Source organism: Macaca nemestrina, chromosome 16, assembly GCF_043159975.1.
Source record: "Macaca nemestrina isolate mMacNem1 chromosome 16, mMacNem.hap1, whole genome shotgun sequence".
Lineage (NCBI taxonomy): Eukaryota > Metazoa > Chordata > Mammalia > Primates > Cercopithecidae > Macaca > Macaca nemestrina.
In genome coordinates, this window is record NC_092140.1 from 3603692 (window position 1) to 3624311 (window position 20620).

The 20620-nt window shown below is 43.1% G+C and overlaps 1 protein-coding gene across 1 annotated transcript in view; it reads right to left on the reverse strand.

Moving 5' to 3' along the window:
- Positions 1–20620, reverse strand: part of LOC105485298 (collagen type IV alpha 2 chain) — a 198859-nt gene that overhangs the window by 127119 nt on the left and 51120 nt on the right. The gene's annotated exons all lie outside the window — the stretch shown is intronic.

The window sequence follows — 20620 nt, forward strand, 5'->3', positions numbered from 1 at the left end:
TTCAAATTAGGTCTGAACAAAACCATTAAGTATTAGGCTGAATTTTATAAAGCATGTATTTGGATGATTTTACCTTCTTTAACATGTTTTTCTATTATCTCTATTTTTAGTATTGTTTCACCAAGGTTAGCTCAACATAATGAATTTCTCCATAGTCAAAGCCAAAAAAATGAAGGCGGGGGAGGAGTTTCTGTAAAGAGTTGGTCCTTGGGGATTATTCTGAAACTCTTTTCCTGAGTCAAATGATTTTAATGGCATCACAATTCCCACCCTCCTGATTCCCCATGGAAAGCCCATTAGTTCAGGGGAGCTCCAATCCAAGTGGGGGTGGGGTGGGCACACCCAGGAGCAGCTGCAGGGATGTGCTGGGTCCTGGGATCGAGAAGGATACAGGGAGAGTTTGTGCCCTTGCTCAGTGTACCTCCAGAGCCAGCAAGTAAACTGGAGGGTCAGGAGAGTGACCAGGCAGAAAACGCAGGCAGGAGTGAGGGCTAGGCTCACCACAGAGGAAGGACAGCTGCAGATGAGCCAATAATGACAGATGCAACCAACGCTGCATCTGGATTAAAGCACTCTGACCCCAAGCAAGGGCAGAGATGGCATCCGTTGCCTGGAGAATAGAGATGTCCTAACCAAGAACCATCTGACAATGCACTCCGGTGACCATGAGCAGAATGCCACAGCTGGCATGGTGGTATAAGCAAATATCCCCATCCCACCCTAGCTCTTTCAGGTGTGCAAGACACACCCCATCCAAGTCTCAGCTGGTGGGATAATCAATAACCGAACATAGTGACACTCAACGTAAGAAGTAAAATTAAAGTTTTCCCCTGAATAAGATGAACCGCACTGGCCATTCCAAAGATCACTGAGTGAAGACAGGTCTAGTTCCATATCGCAGCAAGAAAGATCACTTTCAGGATATGTCTTCTAGGCATACAATGAATTATCTGCTTCATAACCTGGCCTCACCATGGCAGGCAGGATGTGTCAGTCTCAGGAGAACACCTGAGGCTGCACTCGGCTTGGCCTTGGCTCTCCAAGGGGGTTTCAGGAAGGTCCTCGGGGGCCTTGAACTCCAAGTAGAGCCCCTGGGCCAGCAGCTACCATGTCACTGGGGAGCTTGGGGCAGCTGCAGAACTCAGGCCCCCTGAGCCTGCTGCACTAGCATCCGTGCTTTACCAAGGGGCCCAGGCTGCTTCATGCACACTGCAGCGTCAGAGGCATTCCTGTTGATAATTTGCAACATGAAACAAATACGTAATGTAAAAATGATGATTTTTATTAGAAAAGTAAAGTTTCCGAAACCCAATAAAAAATTTGTTAAAACCCTCAAAACTATCAGAAAAATAGTGATTTTTTTTTTGGGGGGGGCGCTAACAATTATTAAATAATGAATCACAATTCATCTACCAAGAATATGAATCGAGGCAGTATGATTAAAATGTAGTTAAGCAGGTCAGAGGCTCACGTGATATCAAGCAGCAAACAGAACGGTCACTCAATAAAAAGAGGCTCTCACCTTCCAACACAGACAGTTCCAGACTGTTGCTCTGCCAGCACCAGCGAAGGGGGTGGAGATAAGAGACCATTTCCTTGCTTATACCTTACCTAGTTCTTCTCAGTCAGATCAGAAGTGATACATAAGAGATTTAGGAATGCATCTCATACCATCATGAACAAGCAGGAGGCCACTCTCGACTGCAAGCTACGTGTCTCCCCAAATATCCCTAAGCCAGTGAATGTCAGATAGTTCTTTCCTTAGCAAAAATTTTGTTCAGCTGAAATCGACACTGTGATTCTACTGTTGCTTACCCTGCATAATGATGTATAAATTACCCAAATCAGAACAGAGGCTGACAAAGCCTTTATTTACTCAGGGAATGTCAAAAGCCCAGGAAATGCTTCTGCAGCACAGAAGAAAAATTAAACGAATAAAAACTTGTAGAGACTACTCCTGTATAAAGATGTAGCATAATCATGATGATTTTCTCTGTCAATTTTTTTTTTTTTTTTTTTTTTTTTTGAGACAGAGTCTCGCTCTGTCACCCAGGCTGGAGTGCAGCGGTGTGATCTTGGCCCACTGCAGCCTCCGCCTCCAGGGCTCAAACGATTCCCCTGCCTTAGGCTCCCAAGTAGTTGGGATTACCAGTGTGCATCACAGCACTAAGCTAATTTTTGTATTTTTAGTTGAGATGGGGTTTCGCCATGTTGGCTAGGCTGGTCTTGAACTCCTGACCACAAGTGATCCACCCACATTGGTCTCCCAAAGTGCTGGGATTACAGGCATGAGACACTGCACTAGGCTCTATCAAAAACTTAAAAAGACTCAAGATCCAAAATACCTCCTTTATGAGACTTTGATGGGAGCCTTATTTGCAGGGATGCTAGCCCACAAACCCAACGGCCCCCGCGATGCCCAACTGACTGGCATTTTCCGTCCCTTTGAGGATGACTGTTGTGCAAGTTCCACAGAAAGAGAAAACATGATCATATCCAGCATTTGTTGAGCCTCTGCACAATGACAGGCATTGCACTGATCTCTCAATAACATCGCCACATTGGAGTTGCTGGAGGCAGTAACTATGATTCCATTTTCAGAGGCAGAATTCGATGGCAAAGGGGAACATGGTTCACCCAGGGGATGGGACAGAGGTGTAAGGTCTGGAATTTGATGCCGAAGTCAAGATGCTTACCCAGTGAGCCATCTTCACACCCGAATGGCGAGAAGTATCACATCTCAGAGTCCAATTGGGCAACAGCTCTAACCCCACACGTCTCATAGTGAGGAATGTCTTCTATGTGCCTTATTTGAGTAGATAAGGACTAAGGTAAAAGGGCCCCAGGAAAGAAAGGACTTAAAACCAGGAGCTATAAAAATTACTTTTAGGATTAAACAATCCTCTAAGGAGATTAATTGGCAGAGCTACACAATATCTCCCCTTGACCTTGAGGGTGAGACTTGAACAACTTCCAATGCATTCAGGGTGTTCCTGACTCAGGAATGCTTCTGAAGAGGGGAAAACTAACCACTTAATGAAACTACAGAAGTATAATCAGCATGAGGTTAACAGAGTCAGGGGTGGGGCAGTGGGACACAGCAGGAGAGCAGGAGGAGAGGCTAACTAGTATGGATGGAGATGAGGAAAGCATTTGCTGTATTTGGAGAACCTTTCTGGTTTACAAACAGGAGATTCCCTGTGAGCAAAGAGGAAAGCAAAAAGAGCCAAATCGATTTGCCAATTCCTGGAACAGAGCTGCTTCCAAAAGAGGAAAGAGAGTAGGACAAATGCAAACAGATGGGGAAAAGGATGGATATTTAATTCACAAAACTGTGGCCTTACAGACTTTTGCTTCTCTGGTTTAGTGATTTTGTTTAGGGAAAGAAAGAGTTGATGTGGAAGTTATAGGTTGACAAAGAAAGAATAATTCTGAACAACTGAGTTTCAAGGTGCAACATCATAACCAGATTTTCAAGGATGCCTCTCAGGGAAAGTTAAGTGTTGGCTCCAGATCTCGGGTCAGAGTTTGGTTCCTTAACTCTCTAATGATATGATTTTGGGCAGCTCATGTCATTGTTCTTCACTGAATTTCCTCCTTGTAGAAGGGGGTTACATCAGGGAGCTGTCCTAAGGAGGAAGTGTGAATGGATGTAAAGTGTCCCCACCGTCCCTGGGCCACCGTAAGCTGTCAATCAATGCTGGGTAGGTATCATGACAATGCATGGTGACCCAACGGGGCATCATTTTCTCCTTTTTCCTCTAACTCATACCAAGTGCTAAAATTGGACATGACACGATTACGATGAACATTAATAAAACTTCAGTTCAGCTGAAAACTCTCAAGCTGGATAATCGGTGGAGTTACTCCAGGGCGCCAAGTCTCTACTGTGGCCATACAAAAACCAACCACGGCTGCACAGGGCTGCATTATATCTTTGAAGAGCCTTAGGATCCAAAAGGGGGTAAAAATAAAACGGATGCTGCACCTTGGCATGTGCCCGATTAACTTACACTCAACAAGGGATAAGGAAAACACAGAGGCAGAAAGAAGCCAACTCCACAGATGCTGGAGGATGGAGGCATTAGGATGTCATAGATTCTCAGGCAAAGTTTGGCAGAGTTTGATATAATTTTAGGGATACCCTGGATTTCTATGTCCTCACACACCCTGCGGCTTGGATATTTATCTCTCACATGCACAACCAAACATGTGTGAGCAGTGGCTGTACCTGGAGGCCACTTTATTCAACACAGGAGACACCCCTGAGTGTGACTAAGCCACACATAAGGACAGGAGAGAGCAGCCTTTTGCTTAAATCCTAAGTTTTACCTAAGTCTAACAGCTGCTTCACATTTCTTATTAGCTGATCCCATCAGGAGGACTGTTCTATAAGTTGTTCTGAGTTTTGCTTTTTAAAGAAAAGTAGTCAAATATTTCACTACCCAAAGCCCTCTACCACAGATGCCCTCTGAAGGCGAAATTTAAAACGTTCTTAAAATTGTACTTGCTACCAATGGTCCAACTAAATATCAACTCTGTGAAGGTAAAGAAGGTTAACATTTGTAAAACATTTCCCTACCTATAAAATGCATTCACAACACAGTTGGTACGGGTTGGGTGGCAGGTAGAATGGAAATCCTACAGTTTGGGGTGCTCCAACAATACGAATATTCTGCAGCCCACATGTGCTATTCAAGTGGATCAGACACCCCAAAGGAGTCACAGTGCTGGCCGAAAAAACTTACAACGAAATCATTATGCTTCCTTTTAAATTGTGAAAACAGGTAACTGACATCCCAACTCAGAGAAATATTATGTATAAAGAAATAAACTGTTTAGTCACTAAACCACATGGCTAGTAAGAAATGGGTACGCAGCCACACAGCAGCCAACATACATCAGAACCCATAGCAGAGCTTGGAAATAAGATCATGCGAACCAGAACAATGACCTTCCATGACACGCATTGTGCATGTCCCAGACAATGGGAAATTTAGATGAACAAACAAAAGACAAACAACAAAACCTGCCCAAAGGCATAGGAAACACCTGCAATTTTTAAAATGGAACAAGATACTAATGATTATTTCATATGAAGCTTTTAAAATAATATTTGCTTCACTGTAGTGGCCACAGAGTAAGATTTAAAGCACTGTAAAAAAATCAATTAAATGATATCTGCAGTTTAAGTTGGAAACTTTCTGTCTTTTCAGGTTCTCTCTCTTGGCAACAGGAGAAGAGATCTTTACAAACAAGAAAAAAGCTTGCCCGCCTTCCAGCAATAACACACACTGAGAAAGAAAGGCAATGATACACAAAGAGTAAAATGTCTCCAAATTTGAAACAATAGCATAACACTGATTATTTTTATTAAAAAATAACACAAGACAAATTCCAGAGAAGAGAAACTCTACAGGATGACACTTCTCATTTCCACATTCCTGACCTGTCAAAGAGAGACTTACGAGATTCTGAAATAGCTCACAAATCACATGAAAGAAAAATGGGTCAACTGGCTTGGGGTTCAAAGACGGAAACATTATTATTTTTTTAAACAAAAAAGTCTGTTGAAGGGTTTTGGGAAAGTTTACTCTTTGTGCTTGATCCCACCCCCACACAAGGTCCTCTGCCTCCTCTCTCAAGGAACCACCTCAACAGTGGAATGACGGCCGGCCCGGTGTGGTGGGCTCTGAAGACAATGGGATGTTGTCAGTCATTCATCAACATACCCCGTTGTTCATGCTTCAGTTATGTTTTAAGTTCCTGTCAACCAGAGTAAGGACAATTGGAAACCCCCTGAGTGGGATGTAGCATTCTTACAGAGAGAGAGAGAGGTGAGCGGAATCTCCCAGCTCCTCAGGGTGCAAATGTGGTTCCGGCCTTGTCCACCCACTCCTGCCTCCTTTCCCATCCATGAGCCAATTCCCTGTCTATTCATTTCAGGAGTTCCTATTGTCTCAAAGCCAACAGCATATAGAGATCAGTAGGATAAGAACTGAGGGAGACGGCAGAGCCAGCATCAGACCCCAGGCAGAACAGTCTGCAGCGCCCAGGCTCCCAGGCTTTCTCATATCCCAGAGGTCCCCGCCGCCCACCCTGCACTATTCTCAGTGAGCAGGGAGTATCGATGCTCACAGCAGAGCTATGAGGGGAGTGACTGATGGTTTCAAAACCAGCTATTGTTCAAAACACGTAGGAACATCTGGCACAGGCTTGATATAAAAACATGATAAATTTTAAAAAGCAACAGTGTCTTCTAATAAAGTTGCAGGACATTAAAAAAACACACACTGGGCTTCATTTTAAGTTCTCAGATAAGATTAAGTGCTAAAAATAACTAAAATCCTATATTGAGCACTAGAAGTTGAAAAGATTTTCTAGGACAGTACATTGTTATTCTCCTGGAAACACACGCATACAGAAAATACATAAATACTTGGTAAATATAAGATGTATACAATTTCAGAACACCAATGTAAATAGATCTAGGTATGCGTACATGCACACACACATATGGTGCACATTATGTTCACTTTAAGATCCTGAGCTTCTTTATTGTGCTTTAATAGTGCTCTTGCCCGTATGTATCTTAATTCTAGGAATAATTAATAATTAATTCTATGCAATAAGATAATTCCAAAGGCTTCTCTTACTATTTCAGCGGCTGCTAGAAAAGGATGCAGGGTGCTGGTGAAGAACCCTTGTCCTCCATAAATGCCAGTTTTAAAGGACGCATCTTATTCATCTTTGTGATTAAGGGATTTCCATTACTCATCTTTCCTTCCAAGATAACTGACATTTTTGAAGGGCACCCCTTTTGTTAAACTTTATTTCCTTTTACTAAAGAAGTCTTTTTAATCTTCTGGAATTAAGGAGCTCATTTCCATCCACAAAGTTCTTTTTGTTGACTTCCTCAGTCTGATTATTCGACTTGAGGGTATGCAGATGGCTGCATAGCTATCCCTTTTCATCCCTGCTATCCTCAAAATAAAGTCCCAAAAATACTAGTAGGAATTAACATTTAGAAATCTCCTTTTTGGTCAATAGCCATCTTCACGGACTGTCTATGAATCAGATCAGTATTAGACAAGCAAGAGAGAGGGAGAGAGAAAAATCAAGGGCAGAAGAACACCCTCTACTTCCCCATCTCCACATCAGCAACTTTAGCTGCATCTTTCCACAATTTAACAGAAATCAAAACAAAATCCTGAATCAAGTTCAAAAATTAAGTGCACAAGTGGAAATCCAAGAGTGAAAAAGCAGAAATTAAAAAAAAAAAAAAAAAACCCCAAAGCCAGGCGTGGTGACTCACGCCTGTAATCCCAGCACTTTGGGAGGCCAAGGTGGGCGGATCACAAGTTCAGGAGTTCAAGACTAGCCTGGCCAACATAGTGAAGCCCTGTCTCTATTAAAAATACAAAAAATTAGCCAGGCGTGGTGGCAGGCTCCCAGCTACTCAGGAGGCGGAGGCAGGAGAACTGCTTGAACCCGGGAGATGGAGGTTGTAGTGAGTTGAGATCGCGCCACTGCACTCCAGCCTGGGCGACAGAGTGAGAGTTTGTCTCAAAAAACAAAACAAAACAAAACACTTGTTGAAAGAAGAAAAAAAAAAAACCTTGTTTTTTTTTTTTTTTGTTTTTGATAGAAATACATTACTAGTGAGCCAATGCAATGCAATAACGTGCTTGGTAAAAGAGGGTGATGTGATTTGAGGACAGAGTTTTAGAAGCACAGCTTCCAAATCCAAGCGGAAATCACTTCACTTCACTCCATGTTGATCAGGCAGCAGCTAGAAAGTCAAGTTGAAATCTTAAGGCCAAGACCTAAGAAGAAAAGTGAGATGCTCAGAAGAAGGTGATTAGAATGAGGTACAAGTTTTCCTATGAAGTCAGGGTATATTGCAGCTACTGATAATTAATACTTTAGGATGGAAAAGATTAAAAAAATCATGTTCTTCCCTACGCTGTGCTGAGATCAATGAATTGAAGAAAGTAGGGTTGGACTGAGGGCTGGTGGGTAGATGATGGGAGACAAGGCTCATCTGTGCGATGGGGAGCTTTGGGGTGAGGCTGGCTGGAGTCATCCGAGTATCATTGAGGTATCTGAGTTAGTGCATATTTGTAAGGTAGGGCGGGAAGGGTGGGATTCCTGAAGAGAAGTAGGCATGTGTCAAAGCTAAAATTTTCCTACGTTACAATTTTATTAACCATAGCCTATGCCACGGTGCCACCTGCTGAGTGCTGCTGATGGGCATTCTGGTTGGAAGCACCACTTGTCCAGTGTTAACAGTGCTCTTGCCCATAGCATTAATACTGCTATTTCCCGTAGCGTTAACAGTGCTGTTGCCCGTAGCGTTAGTGCTGTTGCCCGTAGTGTTAATAGTGCTGTTGCCCATAGCATTAATAGTGCTCTTGCCCGTAGCGTTAGTGCTCTTGCCTGTAGCGTTAATAGTGCTCTTGCCCGTAGCGTTAACAGTGCTGTTGCCCGTAGCATTAACAGTGCTGTTGCCCGTAGTGTTAATAGTGCTGTTGCCCGTAGCGTTAATAGTGCTGTTGCCCGTAGCGTTAATAGTGCTGCTGCCTGTAGTGTTAGTGCTCTTGCCCGTAGCGTTAATAGTGCTCTTGCCTGTAGCATTAATAGTGCTCTTGCCCGTAGCGTTAACAGTGCTGTTGCCCGTAGCGTTAACAGTGCTCTTGCCTGTAGCATTAATAGTGCTCTTGCCCGTAGCATTAGTGTTCTTGCCCATAGCATTAATAGTGCCGTTGCCTGTAGCGTTGATAGTGCTCTTGCCTGTAGCATTAATAGTGCTCTTGCCTGTAGTGTTAATAGTGCTTTTGCCCGTAGCGTTAATAGTGCTCTTGCCTGTAGCGTTAATAGTGCTCTTGCCTGTAGCGTTAGTGCTCTTGCCCGTAGCGTTAATAGTGCTCTTGCCTGTAGTGTTAACAGTGCTCTCTATGAATGGTGTGAGATTTTAATCACAATGATTGAAGCTCATCAGAAGGTGAGTGCTCCTTATCTGACATGCTTGGGACCAGAAGTGTTTTGGATTTGGGAGTTTTTTGAATTTTGAAACATCTGCATATACTTACTCGTTGAGCAACTCTAAACTGAAAAATCTGAAATCCAAAATGCTCCAACGAGATGACCTTTGAGCATCACGTCGGTGCTCAAAAGGGTTCTGATTTTGGAGCCCTTCAGATTTTGGATTTTTGGATTAGGAATGGTCAACCTGAATGGCCATACTGTAACTCTAATTGCATTATTTATTCATTTATTTATTTATTGAGACAGAGTCTCGCTCTGTCACCAGGCTGGAGTGCAATGGCGTGATCTTGGCTCACTGCAACCTCCAACTCCTGAGTTCAAGTGATTCTCCTGCCTCAACCGCTCAAGTAGCTGGGATTACAGGCATGCGCCACCACGCCCAGCTGATTTTTTTTTTTTTGTATTTTTAGTAAAGACCTGGTTTCACCATGTTGGCCAAGACAGTCTCCATTTCTTGACCTCGTGATCTGCTCGCCTCAGCCTCCCAAAGTGCTGGGATTATAGGCGTGAGCCACTGCGCCTGGCCTAATTGCATTATTTTAGAGTTCTTGGATTTCACATTAAACATCTTAATGCTATTATTTAGCTCAGCCCCCCTTTTCTTTGGCCTTAGTTGATTGGGAAGTAGAAAAATAGCTTAAATATAATACATTAGGGCACTAATATAACTATTCTATCATTTGCAGAGATTATACATGTTCTCAGGATGCTTCTTGACAATACTGGCTTTCTGCAGTGAAACCTCGTCCGCTCAACTCCTACACAATCCTTGAAGATGAGCAGCTGGGTATCACTCCCTGGTCATCTCTCCCCTTCACTCTTTACAGTGAAAACAAACTCATGACAAATGCTGTCCAGACGAGCAATCATTTCTAGAAAGAGGTGAAACTGATACGGAAATAGAAAGAAACCTCCTCTCTTTCTATTTATTTTCTCTAGAAAGCATGCTTACTTTATGTCTAGTCAAAGGCATGTCTACCATTAGGTTTCATTTAGTGGAGCTGTGAAATGAAGCTTATTGCTTTGAAGTTTTAAGTGGGACTGAAAATCTCTAAGTAAAACCTTATTTTGAAGAAGAGGAACTTTCTTAGTTCAACTTTTGGGAGTTGGATATGTAATACTTTTAATGACTTGAGGCCTTTGTGAATTTTACTCTGGATATATTTAAACCTACGCCTTTTTCATCTTTCATTAAGTTACCAGTAAAGTCTGTCCAATTTCTCTCCCTGGAGTCCTTAGAACAGAGTGGATATTCATTGGTCTCCAATGCATTCTTCTGTCCTTCCTGAATACGGGGCTGGGAGAAGACGAGTCAATGTTCTAGACCGATAATTCATCATTCTTCTAAGAAAAGGCCAAATATTTGTAAAATTTCAGGTGCTAAATGATGAGGAATTTACCCCAAGGCCTTCAAGTGCAGGAAGCCTGGCTTCCTGTTTCAGAGTTTTGCTTGAATTTTCTGGACTGCTTATTCAATCCTCTCTCTCTTTCAGGTTGCAATGGTATGGTCGGTTGGGGCTGTGGACATGCACAGTAAAATCTGTTAAAGATTTATGGATCTTGCCCTCTGTGGCTGGCATATCCCAGCTGCCTGAGGGTATAAGATCTGCCACTTCTCTAAGCGGGGTTGAAATGAGTAGTATGCTAAAAGCGACACAAACCAAAGCGAACTGCTTCCTCCAGACTCATAGGATTCTGTTAATTTTGCTCTAAATTAGTGGAAACTCATCAGTCCTTAAAGACCATGGCAATATTCCTTTCACCAAACCTGAGAAAGGCTGGTTTCATTGACAGATGCTACGCATGGGTGCAATGCACAAAACTGATTTTGATAGTGAGGTTCTCTTGACATACATCTCTTATTTCCATAAGACTTTTACAATGCCAAAATCACCACCTAAAGTGCATTTTCTTAAAAATAATTACTACCATGCAGAACTAAGACATGCCAGAACTTTAATTTTCATTAGAGAGAGATCACGCTCACTATAGAATTCATCCAACCTTCAGTTGCTTTATTCAAAACAGACTTTAAGAGGAAGAACTGTAATAATGCCTCACAAAGACAACAATTTAACAGAAAACACGGATGCTGACAATGGAGCCAAGAACTTGTTAGGCCAAAGATATTATTTACCCAACATTAATTACTTCCATTTTATTTTGTTCTTTTTCTTTGTCTTTATTTCTGGTTCCAAACCTCTAAGAGTTATTCACCCTAACAGTGTTTTAGACACAAAAACTTTTGTTCCTACGGCGGGGATTTTTCACGCGCTCACAGTGGCTTCGCAGGAAGCTGCCATCGATACGGGGCTGGCATCGGGTTCCTGGGAGGTGTCCGGCTGCTGCCATTCTCCTAGAATGCAAACTTCTAGGCTGGACACAGAAAGGAAAGGGACAGGGGTGTTTTAATCTTTCTAATCGGTGGGGACATGTGGCCTTTGGAAGACCCGCTTTGTCCTTCCCAGGTGAGTCAGACCTTGGACGCCTTGAGCGCTTCGGTTGTCTACACCACAATGAACAAATTTGGGTGAGATGCCAGAGGGCTCAGAAGTGCAGGCAGCTCAGGGCCTCAGGTTGACCAGTTTCCGAAGGACATTTTGAAATGACAGTTTCATTTAAAAATACACTTATTATATGTTCATTTACCCTAATGCCAATGATAGTAATACACAATGTACGCAGCATCTTCACCGTTCGAGGATGAAGGACACTAACCATGTCCTTCTGATTTAATGATGGACAAAATAAAGCAGAGATGAAGGGACCCCCATTTCCTCCTCCCTGGGGTTCCTCCTTCCTGGCGTACCCACTGCGTGCCGCATTTAGGTGGCAAATTCAAAGGCCCCGCAGTGAGGAAAATGCGTGTACAGTTCCTTGGTTTGATCATTTCTGCCATTTTCTCCCCTTGGCTATTATTTTACTGTTTCCAGAAGAAAACAACCACCGTAATTTCAACATGTTGCAAAACAATCTAGTGGTTTTCTCTTTATTATTAAAGCAGTCTCGTAGAAGACTGTTTACAGACAGGAACGTTTAGACTCTTGTGTAGACCACCTCTAAAGGACTGCTGACACAAACCCCACTGGGAAGACTGACTGTGGACGCTGTTTCTCTACGAAGGTACCATAGCTTTAGACATTCTTCCTGCTGCATGAGGGAAGACAGATTCAGAGAAAACATTTCTATTCAAAGTAAGTTTTAGAAAGCATCTCATGTCTGGTAACTACTATGGTCTGGTCTTTTAGAAATCCTGCAATTGTTTACTAAGAATGAATTGGAAGCCAAGAAAACAAAACGATGGTCTTTGAAGATTGCCATTTCTTCTCTAACAGAGAGGGGGAAATGATTCAGTGCTATACTTGTCAAAACTTTCCATCAGATGGTCAGAAAGAAGGATTTCGAAAGTCAGCGTTTTCGCTTAGTTTATAAGAATGCAACTGTGAATTCCTTTTACTCTAGTTTATCAACAGTTCTTTGGAGTCTGTGTGAGGTTTTTAACCAAGACATGAAATAGCTATTATTATCTGATCCCAGCTAACCTGTCTATCTGATGGAGTGTTGAGCTTCGGAAGTGGCATTTTCTTTCATGTCCTCCATCCTAAGAAAGGTCCTAGCTTCCTTTTAGCAATGGAGTTTTACATTCCTTCAACACTCAAATATGTAGTTTCTATCAGCTACTGCATGTAAGGCACTGATCTAAGAGAAGGGAAGAGTCAATGAACCGGGAAGGAGGCCCCAGCAGCAGGGGCTGCAAGGGGGCCACGGTGACTCTTGGAGAGCCAAGGGTATGCGTGGAGAAAGGGGAGGTGCAGAGAGAAGGATAGGGTGAGGAGTGTGCAAAGGTCTGGCAGGCCCATTTGAGCAAGATGAGAAGCCCTCAGGAGACTCATTTAAAGAAGTCATGTGTCCTACCCAAGGTCACAGAGCCCTTTGTGACAAAGTCTCGAGGTTCATACTTTGGTGCTCCATTCAATGAAGATATAGTTCTAATTAAAGAAAATGCCAGGCCAGGAACAGTGGTTCACACCTGTAATCCCAGCACTTTGGGAGACGGAGGCAGGCGAATCACCCGAGGTCAGGAGTTCGAGACCATCTTGGCTAACATGGAGAAACCCCATCTCTACTAAAAATACAAAATTAGCCGGGTGTGGTGGCACATGCCTGTAATCCCAGCTACTCGGGAGGCTGAGGCAGAAGAATGACTTGAACCCAGGAGGTGGAGGTTGCAGTGACCCGAGATGGCACCACTGCACTCCAGCCCAGGCAACAAGAGCAAAACTCCGTCTCAAAAAAAAGAGAGAGAAAATGCCTTGAAAGACAGGAAACTTGGCCCCTAACACAGGCAGTGGATTATGCATTGCCACAGTTGGCTACTAAAATTTAAAAACAATATGTATTCATTCAACAAATATTTAGTGTATATCTATCATGTGTCAGGTCCCACGTAGGCCCCAGGAATACAGAAGTAAACAGAGCAGTCATCTTCTGGAGCTGTGGCTATGCGAGTACTTGAGGTGTGGCTGGTGAACGGAAGAACTGAATTTTAAATTTCATTTCATTTTAATTAATTAGAACTGAAATTGAAATAGCTGAATGTGCCCAGCAGTTACCATACTGAACATCCAATCTCTGTGAGCTTGCAGCCAGGGGTAGAGGGAGGATCTGGGGAGAGTGGAGAGACAGGAAACTCACAGAAAATGTGTAAGACTATTCTAGACAGTAAATCCTGGATGAAAAGAAAATACAATATAAAGTCAGGGTTTCAGGAAAGTAAGACCAAGATGGGTGACCTACTGGGCTTAAATATTTACAAAAAGAATATTTTCTGAAACTTGGAGCTTCAGAACATAATGCGGCTCTTTCTTTCCATTGAGATTTAACCATTTTCTTCATTTTCTTGAAGTGGGACTTTTAATAAACTGTCGTAGAATTGAGTTAATTATGCAGCTGATGAAGAGAGAAGCAATTACAAATTTCTGGCCCCTCCTCCACTCGCCATCCCACCCCATATGATAAATATTTTATGTCAAAAGAACCATTATAACACCATTGAGGATTTGATAGAAAATGGGCCAGTTTGGAGCTCACCCACAGACCCAGTTGCTGCAGCACCAGTTGCTGCAGCCCCTGCAGTGCTGGATGAGCCAGGCCACCTTTGCTCCAAAGCCACACTAAAAATAACTGCGTGGTTCTGAAAGTGAGTGAGAGCTATGTGCAGACAGGGCTATAAAAGCCTGGAAGCCAAGTAGTGTTTCTGCTATGTCTGACTAATTTCTTGCCCTTTCTGTGCAGCGTGTAAAATGCTGGAGATTTCTTTTGCTAAGTATGCTGGGCGCACCATTAAAAAGTTTCTGTCTGGAAAAACTGCAGGTGGTTTGCAAAGAGGTCTGATACAGCACTGACGTTTTTATTCCACACAGGCACACATCTTCAAAGAACTAAGACAGAGGCTGGGTGCGGTGGCTCACGCCTGTAATCTCAGCACTTTGGGAGGCCGAGGCGGGTGGCTCGCCTGAGGTCAGAAGTTTGAGACCAGCCTGGCCAACAGGTGAAACCCCATCTCTACTAAAAATACAAAAATTTCAGAACCCCTCCAGCCACGGGAACACCCACATGAAAGAACCCCTGCTGCCCGGGCCTCGCAATTCTCTCCTTGGGGTTTTATTTTAAAATCCTGGCTCTCTACACAGAAGGGTAAGGTTTATGATTGGCAATACACAATAGAAGATGCCGTTGGCAAGACCACTGCTCTCCTTAGAGGGAATATCTTGCTAATGGCTTTGCTTCATATCTGTGTGGGGCACCCTCTCCTTTCCTTCCCGGAGGCTGGGAGCTCATTTTTTTTTTTTTAATCTCAGGATGACCCCTCTGAGCTGACAGCAAGAGCCAAAGACAAGGAATTTTCTTGGCTTCTCATTATCTGCCTCCATCCCACTCCGAGCACCCATTCCCTCTTCTCTTGGCGGCTTTTTCTGCTCAGTTTCTCTCTGGTTTCTTTTACTTTGATTTATATTGTTGAATTTAAGAAATCTGGTGAGGCTAAGGATTATTTGACCCAAGTCCAGGGACCCATAGACTGTGGGAAACTCTCAGTTACATGAAAAAATGTACTCACTAAACACAACTTGTTGCCCTGCACACTCAGCCGCTGCTTACTTGAGCGAGCTTGTCAATTGCAACCTTCCGGAAGCATGGTCTCCAGGCTCTCAGTTGCAGCTGCCAGGCCACAGGGGGCACTGTGGGTCCTGCTTGGATGCATGCTGAGTGATGTCGGGACCTACACTCAGTAGTTCAGGGGCTGACAACGTGGGTTCTCTTTTCCCTGTTGTCATGCGGCACAGCCATCTGCCCATCTCCCTAGTTCCCAAGAAGTTGGAGTTATCCAACCAGTCTTCACATTTACTAATTTCTGGAACACCCAAGTGCCTTAGGACACAGGAGGTGGCCTGTGAAGGTTGATGTCCTTAAAAAAATTAAAACAATCTATCTGATCAGAGTTTATGGTCAAAAATCAGATGTTTGGGGGGAACAGGAACCTGGCTAAGTTATTGAAATAATGAACTAAAATTAACCTTACTTGGAAAAATCCAAGACTTTCACAATATTCTAGCTGAGTTAACAAGCAAAGCAAAGTCGTCTTCTCTGTTGACTCCGATTTCCTACCTGCCCCTCTACTGCTTTCTATACTATTAACCTTTACATTGCATGGTGCTGATAACTCTATTAGAAATTCTGTAACTGAAACTAACTTTGATGCTTTCCATTCAACTGCCTTCCATCTCCATGGTGTATAAAGAAAGAAAACTGAAAAGAGAATAGAAAAAGAAGGCTGGGTGTGGTGGCTCACACCTGTAATCCCAGCAGTTTGGGAGGCTGAGGTGTGCGGATTGCCTGAACTTAGGAGTTCAAGACCAGACTGGGCAATATGGCAAAATCCCATCTCTACAAAAAAAAAAAAATACAAAAATTAACCGGGTGTGGTGGTGCATGGCTACAGTCCCAGCTACTTGAGGGTCTGAGGCAGGAGAATTGCTTGAGCCTGGGAGGGCTGCAGTGGAAGGTGCTAGGGGTGGGCAGCCTTGTCTGGATGATTGCCTGGTATTCAGTGGAGGGGTAAATCTGAGAACATGCAGTGCCAATGAATCAGAACTTATAATTTATAATTATTCCAATATACTTACTAGAGATTATTTGAAATACAGACCCTCACATAACAATAAAGTCCTGATCATTTGTTAAAGTTATTTTTTTTAATTCACAAAACAACTGAAGAGGTGATTAGAGAGTTAACTAGGGAAGCATAACTCTTGCATAACGAGGGGAAACTCTCTTCTCATGCTGCCTGTGTTCTTCCCTGCACCCCGGAGAGCCTCACTCTTCTAGGCTGACACATTGGAAGAGGAGTACGGACACAAAAGACGATTATGCTGGAAAAAGAATTTGTCTAAGTCCCCAGACTTGAGTTTTGTTTTGGACTCTACCACAATCTGGGTGTGAGACTTGCAGAAGCCATTTCCCTCCTGAAGTCAGTGTGCTCCTATGTGAACTACAGGACATGGGCTAGCTCCTGGCTCAGCTCCTCCCAGCTCTGCCCAGGGAGGGGAAGTGGGCCATGCCCAGCAGCTGGAACACAGCTCCCGCCTTGCCTCTTCATGCCTCAACTCTGTGGCTTGCTGGAATTATCTATGGGACCGGGTGGTTCTGTCCGGGAAGCAATTCTCTCCCTGCTAGGAGAGTCCATCACTCATCGCCCAAGGATAGAGAACAAAACTCCATAAATTTGACCCAAAGCTCATTCACTGGTCACATGAGAATCCATCTGGAACTGGAATCCATAGTATGCTTGTGATTTCTGCTTAGTGTCCAAAAGTTATCCAGTGACGTACAACTTCCGATGTTGGCTGTCACCATGGTGATGCACAGATGAGCTGGGGTACCATGCCCATAAAAGGCTGAGCTAGCCAAGGGCTGGGGCGTGGAGAGTCTGCAGCCAGGCATTTCCAGGGCTGTTACAGTAGCACCACAGGGAAAAGAGACGGGAGTCACCCCAGGGGAAGCTGTGGGAAAGAACAAACTATGCACACAGCCCTTTCGACAGCAAGTTCTGTCCAGCTGCTATTTTTATGTATTATCTTACTTCAAAAAAAATACTATCAATGCAAACGTAGGGCAGACAGAGCTCTGCTTCTGCAAGAACGCATTTGGGAAAATCTGTTAATTAAAAAATAGTTAAGCCACATGCACTGGATTTGTAGTCTTGAAATAGATACTCTATCTTAAAAATGTTTTAATACAATAGATGCAACAGTCCTGAGGGTAAATGTCTCCTGTAACATAAAGGAGACTATCTCCAGGAATATACTCTGTAGAAAATGATAAATGGCATCACTGATCTCTTTCTTACCTTTTATCATCAGCCATTTCTATCACTTTATTGGTGAATGTCCAGGGTCTCACCTGAATTAACAGGGCAGCCTGTGTGCTGATTGTTAACACACCCCAGTGACTGGCTCTGTGTGGTCCCTTGGCAGCATGGGTCTCGGCCCAGTGAAACGACAGTGTCAAGCATCACGCAGTACCCAGAGGTACAGGTACAACCAGATTTCAGGCCGCGTGAGCACAGTGGATCCCACAGTCCAGGCCTCGGGGCAGGGGTATCGTTTGCCTCTGTCTTTTGTGCAACCCTTCACACAGCTGCCAATCACAGCCTAATTGGATCAGTGTTGATAACCCGTCTGAATAACTAGCGGAAAGCCAAGCACACACAGAGTTCTGGATTACTCATGTTAATCACATTAACCAGAAGGTGTCGATTTTTCATTTTACTTGGCAAACTACAGAAAGAGACTCAAGGTGTTTCCTTCATTAGGGACACTGGGAAAGAAAAAGGTCTCAATGCCTGCACTGTGACTTCACGAAATCACAGAGCCTTGGGGATCCTTAGAAATTTCCTCTTAATAACCTCATTGAAAAAACCTCTGGCATCACGTAACAGTACACTGCTATGCAGATGCCATTATATATTGAAATAATCTGAACTAGCTATGTTTGCTGAAGAATAAAATTCTCCTAAAGGCACTATGGAAAATGTTACTATGTTGATTCTGCATTAAATAATCACAGAAAGTGAAAAGGAACAGACCCGGTCACCTCTACTCAGTTTGTTTGGGTTCTGTTTGTCTGATGACATGGAGAAGAATGCAGAGTCCCGCTAGACAGTAACTCCATCCCACACAGCTAGTCTCGCAGATATGTGTATACCACCAATTCTATCCATGCCCATATAAGGCTGAGTCAGTCAAGGGCTGCGGGGTGGAGAGTCTGCAGTCAAGCATTCTCATCACTGCAGCAGAAGCATCGTTGCGAAAATCGATAGCATGGGACCCGGGGGAATTTTACATCTCGTGAAATGGCTTCCATAAACTTAAAAATTATTTAGCCTTGTTAAGTGCTGATAAATGATCTTCAACCAGCAATTTCTAAACCATAAAGTCCCCACTGCAGGCAGAGGAATGCTTAACCAAAACAAAAATAACTGCTTTGAGAATTGCAACTAATAATGAACGTAGCAGGTGGAGAGACGGGAGCTTTGATCCAAGGGGCAGGAAGCCTCCTCAGTTGTGATTTTTGACAGTGAAATAATGATCGGTCACAGGTCAGCAAATAGGATGACAGCATTTATAAAGAGGTTCCCTATCACGAACTGTGGCCGCTTGATTTTGTCGAGCGGACACAGGAGAGGAGGCAGCAGCGTCGCACCCCAGCCCTGGAGGCCAAGCTCCAGCAGAGGGTCGTTCCTCCTGGCAGGTAAGGATGGGGAATGGCTACGGTAGAAACTGACTTCAGGATTCAACTTGGGGAAACTCATTTGGACACCCAAGGGCTGTTATAATTTCTGATTCCAACAACAACAGGGCAATGCAGGCAAGAGTTTCCAGTTGCCTTGACAACCTGGCATTTGCCAAACGAAGGTGTAGACAAGCATGAGTCCTAGGGCAGATGCATGAGTCCAGAGAATAAAGGCAAGGAGGCTGTATCATAAAATAAAATGCTACTCCCTACACCTTCGCAGATGCAAGATGGACTTAAACGTGCACATATAAATAATAATTTTTAAACCAAGTAACACCAAGACTCAGTTTTAAAGGCATCAGTTTTAAATCCAATATTAAATCCAATATTAGGGCAATATTTCAAATTCTGCCAGATGTAATGGTGATAATTTGGGGTACCCTTTTTTCCTCTTACTTATCTATCAGATGGACCACATAAAAGACATTCAGGGAATGAGTATTTTCAAAGTCAGAATTGTTAGCAATGATACAACTGCCAGTGCCCTCTAGTTTGTATAACTATATTGCAGTATAAATGCAACTAATTACGCTTTTCTTTACAGAATATTTTTATGACATTTTTGCTTATGTAAAAGTATAAAACATCATTGCTTTATATATGTACATATAAACACACATGCAAACACACATATGTACTTACAATGAATAATGAACGAAAGAAAAGATGCTTGTGAAAATTAAAATTGTTCTCAATTTTGTAGGAAAGTGGTATACATTGACCCAATTTTGCATTATATTATTGTTTGTTCTAGTGGAAGAGAATACAATTGTATTAAATTTCTTAGCAAAGTATGCAATGACTTAATCAGGCAATTTAAGACACTCTCATTTCACACGGAAGTACAATTAGGCACCGCATCACGACTTTTTGGTCAACAACAGACTGCACTGAAGACAGTGGTCCCCTAAGATGACACCAGATCTGCCCAACGCATGACTCACATGTTTGTGGCGGTGCTGGTGTGGATAAACCTACTGTGTTCCTGGTTGCATCAGAGTGTGGACATGCAGTTACATGCAGTGTGTGACACTTGGTGATAAGCAACTGTGTCACTGGTTTCTGCATTTACTATACTCTACCTTTTATCGTTACTTTGGAGTATACTCCTATTTATATGCTAAGTGTAAAATAGCCTCGGGCAGATGCTTCAGGAAGAGTCCAGAAGAAGGCATTGTTCCCAGAGGGGAAGACGGTTCCATGCGCGTTACTACCCGGAAGACCTTCTGGCGGGACAAGATGTGGAGGTGGAGGACAGTGATACTGATCATCCTGAGCCTGTGTAGGCCTCAGCTTCCATGTCTGTTTCTTTGTTTTTAACAAAAAAGTTTAAAACGTAAAAAAACAAAAATTAAATAGAAAAATCATTGAAGAAGAACACAGAAAAAGAAAACACGTTTGTACAGCTGTACGACGTGTGTTTTAAGCTAAGTCTTATACAAAAAGAGTCAACAAGTTTAAAAAGTTTAACAGTTTGTAAAGTAAAAAAGTTATAGTAAACTAAGGTTAATTTATTACTGAAGAAAGAAAAATATTGAAAACTTAAGTTTAGGGCCACCTAAGATCCAGCGTTTACGGAGTCTACAGTGGTGCCAGTCACGCCCCAGGCCTTCAAATCCACGCGCCCCTCACTCCCTGATGCAGACAGAGCAGTTTCTAAGTCCCGCAAGCTCTGTTCGTGGTAAGCGCCCTATACACGAGTCCCATTTTAAATCTT